General features: G+C 44.9%; 1 long non-coding RNA gene across 1 annotated transcript; it reads left to right on the forward strand.

Annotated features, from left to right (window-relative positions):
- Positions 1–652: 652 nt before the first annotated feature.
- On the forward strand, positions 653–5588 carry LOC132228066 (uncharacterized). Its single transcript, XR_009451283.1, has 3 exons — positions 653–803; positions 4041–4224; positions 4495–5588. It is a non-coding gene; the product is annotated as an uncharacterized LOC132228066 (long non-coding RNA).
- The last annotated feature ends 575 nt before the right edge of the window (positions 5589–6163 follow it).

Genomic DNA, 6163 nt, shown 5'->3' on the forward strand with positions numbered 1-6163 from the left:
GGAAGTAAAGTAGAGCATAAAGGAAAGTCAATAACATTTTAATAGGTAAGTATGGTGTCAGAAGGGTACTAGATTTAATTGTGTGATCACTAGGTAAGTCACATAAATGTCCAGTCAGTATTGTTGTACTCCTGAAACTAATATCATATTGCATGACAATTGAAATTGGAAAAAAAAGACGTCCAAGTTCCTGTACAACCCAGTTGAGGCGAGTACTGTCCATTCAGAGGTAAAAATAACACGTTCACATATTAAGGCCTGGCAAGAGCGAGGATCAGAATACTGGTTTCTCAATTTTCTGCTAGCCTTTTTGCCTGCAGTGTTTGGTAAATATGAGCCCATTTCTTCCAGCCAATCATCTGTGGAGATTAGAACATCTGCGCCAATAGGCGGAGGATCAAGCATCCTGCACCAGGCAGGACTGCAAGGGAGGTCGCAGGTTGGCATGAACCCCAAAGGCCCTGTGTGGTCAGAAAGGCTGGCCCAGGGTCCACCACCTGCAGCCTTCCTACCCCCAGGAAACAGTCCCTGCTGGAGCCAGCCACGCAAGCGCAGTGGTGCAAAAAGAGACCACGCCCAAGTCTCCAAGTGAGCACGCGCAGTGGCGCGGGGCGTGGCAGCGCTGCAGGCTCCTCTGGGAATCCAGCGGAGCCGCGCTTTTAAGCTCCACGACCTTATCTCTCATACCTCAGCCGCCTGGCCTGAAGCGAAGCTGTCTTGCCCGAGAAGAGAGTGGTCACGGTGTCGCGTGGTAACAAAGCTCAGGACGAGGAGAACCTACATGAGAAAGGACGTCCTCCGGTGTAAGTGCTAACCAGTGGCTGTTTGCGGAGGGGCGGGGGGCGTCGGGAGGGGGAAAAACCTTGGCGACATGGAGGGGCGGAGCTAACGTGTGATTGATAGGCGAGAAACCTGTGCAAGGGCGAATGGGAGGTGAGTGAGGGCGGGATCTGCAGTTGAACTGGAGTGGTGCTTTGGAGTAATAATAACTAACACGCACCAGGGACTTCAGTAACCCATCTGTGCTAACCGCTTTTTATAAGTTACTTATTTAGTGGTCACTGCAACCTTATGGATATGCAGTTTTATCTGTCTCTCCTTTACACGCGGGGAAACTGAGGGTTAGGGCTATTAACTTAGGCAAGAATACAGCTGGGGTCCCAAATTTAGAAGCCTGACCTCAGAGCCCATGCTGTAAATGGCTCTGCCCTTCAGAAAAGCAAAGTGGAGTGGGGTCCAGTCAAGAGGGTTCGGTTGAATGGAATTGACCAGGTTGTTGGAGGATGTGCTATGAAAAGTGGATAAAACACCAAGCAGCAGGTTTTTCCTACAGGATGTGAGAGCTCTGAGGCTGGAGGTGGGAGGCCGGGCCGTGTCCCCTGCTGTGGGAGCATTGCAGCCCCGCTGGTGCTGTGCCTGGATTAACTGTAGGTGCAGAAAACGTTTTCTTTTGGGGCTGTGTTGTCTCCCAGGTGTGTGAAGTTAAAGCATTGTAGGGACTTAAAATGGGGATTGTGCTTTTAAATTGTTTCTGTCTTCTCTGGCTGCCATAACAAAATGCCATACATTGAGTGGCTTAAACAACAGAGTATTTTGTTTGTTTGTTTTTGTTCTATTTTAATTCTCACCCGAGGATATTTTCCCCATTGATTTCTAGAGAGAGTGGAAAGGAAGTAGGAGGGGGAGAGAGAGAAACATTGTGGGAGAGAAACAGATGGGTTGCCTCCAGCCCCTATCAGGGCTGCGGAACTTGCACCCCAGGTACCCTTGACCAGGATCCTTGGATCTGCAAGCTGATGCTCTAACCACTTAGCACAGTGGCCAGGGCCAGAGTTCTTTTCTTTTTTTTTTCTTGTTCCTTACAGTTCTAGACATTGGGAAGTCGAAGATTAAGGTCCCAGCCTATTCTGTTCCCTGTCCAAGACCCTTTTCCTGTCTTGCAGAAGGTCGGTTCCTTTCTTACTAATACTTGTCCTCACATGGCTGGTAAGGAGAGAGCTCTCTCTTACTCCTAGAAGGCCACCAATCTTAATAAGGATTAAGGCCCACTATTATACCTTAATTTAATCTTAATTACCCTTTTCATTTTATGTTAATTGCCTCCTAAAAGCCCTCCTCCAAATAAAATAGAGTCTCATGTTGGGGGTTAGGGCTTTAACACATGAATTTGAGGGAGGGTGGGACACAGTTCAGTCTGTAGCGATAGTTTATCCCCAAGTAAAGAACAAGTGATAATTGAAGACTGAAGAAAATGACACTTTCAAAACTTACACTTTCACATAACCTCTTATTACCTCATTTAATGAGCATGAGGTTTGTGCCTTAGCACTGGTGGGGAATTCTAGGGAGAACTTGTGTGGAAGGTCATGGTTGTCCTTCAGGCAGCCAATCTGAAGAGGTCAGAAAAAGCTACACCAAGCATTCTTAAAGCACACATAGTGTATGTACTATTTGTGGATTTATCTAAACCCTTCTTTAACTTCTGACTTAGCTTGTGCTGTTTCTGGAATAATGAGATCCATAATTACCATCCACGGGGAGTGAAATAATAATTACTTTTTTTTCCTTTAATCCTCACCCAAGGATATTTTTCCATTGATTTTTAGAGAAAGTGGAAGAGAGAGGGAAAGATAGAGAAATATCGATGTCAGAGAAACATATCAATGGGTTGCCTCCTGCACATGCCCCAACCAGGGCCTGGGCCCAGGAAGAGCCTGCAACTGAGGTATGTGCCCTTGATTGGAATCAAACCTGGGACCCTTTGGTCCACATGCTGGCGCTCTATCCACTGAGAAAACCAGCTAGGGCAATCATTACTTTTTTTCTGTATTGTTTCCTGTTGTTATTCTAAAGTTTGGTAAACAAGTCTATTTTCACCTTACCCTGGTGAGAGAAGAATGAGGAAATACAAAGCTTAGGAGCTTGAAGGTCTGGCAGATGTGCGTTCAAATCTTGGATTCAGGCAATTGCTATGTGACTATCGGCATGTCACTTAACCTTTTGTTTTAAAAACAAATTTTTTATTGATTTCAGAGAGGAAGGGAAAGGGAGAGAAAATCATTGATCGCTGCCTTCTGCACACCTCCTACTGTGGATGGAACCTGCAACCCAGACATGTGCCCTGACCGTGATTTGAATCGTGACTCCTAGTGTCATAGATCAATACCTAACCACTGAGCTACACCAAGTGGTCAAGTCACTTAATCTTTCTGTCAGTTTCTTCATCTGTGAAATAGAGCTAGTAATAATACTGACCACATGGTTGTTGTGAGGTTATATGAAGACAGTTTGAAACGACTAAAGAACTGGCCTTGCACTAGATATTTAAGTTATGGGACATCCTTCACTGACACCTCTGAAGAGGTTTCTATAATAGAAACCTCCACCTACAGCCCCCATGTCAAGCTTGCTGTATATTCATCAAATTTTTATTGAATCCCTGCTACTTGTCACAGCACCTGGCATGCTGAGTGCCAGGGGCAGGGAAGAACAAGACAGACAAAGTTCTTTCTTTTATGAATCTTATACTGTAGTGGGGAGGACTAAATGAATTGAGTTGAGTGCTAAGAACTATGAAGAAATTAAATGCAGGGTAATGACATCAAAGAGTGACTTTCCGTAGAGCGGCCTGCGTGTGTGCATGCACACGTATTTGGAGGGAGGGTGTTTGAGCACTGTAGGGGGGCCCACTAAAGGGAGAGACTTCCTGAGGAGCTGAGCTGTCGCTGAGGACTCCTCATTACCTGGGGAGGGACAGAAAGTGCAGAGCTGATAAGATCAGGCTGGATGCCTTAGATATCTGTAGGCTGACTTGTGATCTGTTTTAAAAGGGCAGGAGCCAGACAGAAGGCTCTGATTCTTGAGGCCAAAACATTTTTTGGAGGCAGCTCTGGTTTGTACGGAAATGGAAGGTAGGATAAACTAAGCAGCATACTAACGGTATCTGTAAAATAAAGTTATGTACATTAACCTGTGCCATGTCAGAAAAACTGTAATTGTACTTGTAATTCTCTGCCTGTGTGTCATGATTCTATTTACAGGTCTCCCATCAGGATAAAGCAGCATCTGTCATGCAAATACCGCCCTGTGCAGAAGTGAGGGAAGACTGCTGCAGAAGTGAATACAGGCAACATCTTTGTTCCCAGGGCACAGGTCTTTGAGAGGAAATCTCCAAGCCTCTTGAAGAGGCATTAGAAGGCTATCCAGGCAGCAAAAGTACCTCAGGTGAAATGCAGGGAGTTTCTGTATAAGGGCTTTCGTATTCTGCATTCTTCTAGAGCCCTTTGTGATAAATGTCGCTGGGTGGATTGCATGATTTGGTGTGGCTTCATGGGGATATGCACATGATAGAGAACATGATCTCTGCTTGCCAAATAATGTAGAGCCTAAGGAGAAAATCCGTAATCAGTATTGAGACTGCTCTTAACTGTTCTAGATTTCAAGCCCGTTCTTCCTGGTTCATCAGAGAACTACCAGATATTTTTCTCCCCTTAGGATCATGGCTGATAAAAACCAGGAGATCGGTGACACCCATTCCCCTTTTCTCTTCACACCCTATTCCATCCAGATAGACTTCATGACAGTGCTGTACCAGGTGTTGGAAGATGGCAAGATTGGGATATTTGAGAGTCCAACTGGCACTGTAAGTATGAACAGTTGCCCCAAGAGGGCTCTTGGGAGACCCTGATTACAACTAGTCAGAGGTTTATTTGCCTCTGCAGAGATTTTCATGGTTTGGAGTTGGGCAAAGTAGTTTTCTCAGTTTACCTTTCTGAGTAATGCTCACTTCCCTCTATTAAATTGTTAAACACAACCCTGGGTTCTAAGGAAAATTAGGTTACAGGCTAAGGAGAATTTGAATGGCAGTGGTTCTCCTTCAGGGAGCAACATAGAAATTTATTGCCCTGCCAGGTTGGGCTCAGTTGGTTGAGCATTGTCCCATGTACCAGGAAGTTACTGGTTTGATTCCTGGTCAGGGCACATGCCTGGTTTGTGGGTTGAACCCCAGTAGGGGCATGCAGAAGATAGCTGATCAATGTTTCTTTCTCATCAATGTTTCTCTCTCCCCCTCTCCATTCCTCTCTCTGAAATAAATGAAAACATTTTTTTAAAAAAAGTCAAATTTATCAAATTTGGCGCCATGGGCTGGTGCTTTTAATTCTTTTGTCTGTTTCTTAAGAAATGTACTTTTCTCATACCACATTTTGAAATTATAACCTATGTGCTCTTGTTTCCTGATTTGTGGATTTTAGTGATTGGTACCTTCCTCTTGTGATGGATAAGATATAGCTTTCTTACCATCCCTTTTCTCTGCCACTCCTGATGTAATTAGCTGTTTTTAGTCTCTGCTAAGTCATTATACTATGATTGTTTTTTCATGGAATAATGTTATTGTTCTAGAGTTAATAATTGCCTTTTAAAAGCTTGTTTAGTTTTTAATATGCTTATGCTAATTCCACACACATCATCCAGTAGTCTCTCAATATGATGCAGATTTTCACATTGTCCAAAACTACAGTTGGCCCTTGTCTGTGGGTCCTGCACCGATGGGTTCAACCAACTCCAGATCAAAAATATTGGGGGGAAAAAGCTACCCTGTTGCTGACATGTACTATGTAGTTAGACCTATGACAGTTGCTGAACATGTAGAGACTTTTTTCTTATTATTATTCCCTAAACAATATAGTATAGTAATTATTTATATAACATTCACATTATATTATCATAAGTAATCTACACATGATTTAAAGTATATGGGAGGATGTGCATAGGTTATGTGCAAATACTAAGTCATCTATCTACACTAATAAAGGGAAAGATGCTAATTGACCATACCTTTGCTACACCCACCAGCCAAACATAGTGACTATGCAAATTAACCCAACAAAGATAGCATACCCAGGTGTGGCGGGAAGCGTCAGACGCTGCCAGTCGGTCTTGGCCCCAGAACGGGACCCAGAGAGACAGGCCGGGCAGTGAAAGACACTGCCCGTGTGGTCCATGCCCCAGATCGAGGACCCGAGGAGGCGGGTCAGTCAGCGCCAGAAGCCACCCTTGGGGTTCGGGCCCCAGATTGTGGACGGGGGAGATGGACGGGCAGCTCCAGATGCCGCCCGTGGAGTCTGGGCCCCTGAGTGAGGACGCAGGGGAGGCAGGGCCAGAC

This window comes from Myotis daubentonii, chromosome 2 (genome assembly GCF_963259705.1).
Source record: "Myotis daubentonii chromosome 2, mMyoDau2.1, whole genome shotgun sequence".
Lineage (NCBI taxonomy): Eukaryota > Metazoa > Chordata > Mammalia > Chiroptera > Vespertilionidae > Myotis > Myotis daubentonii.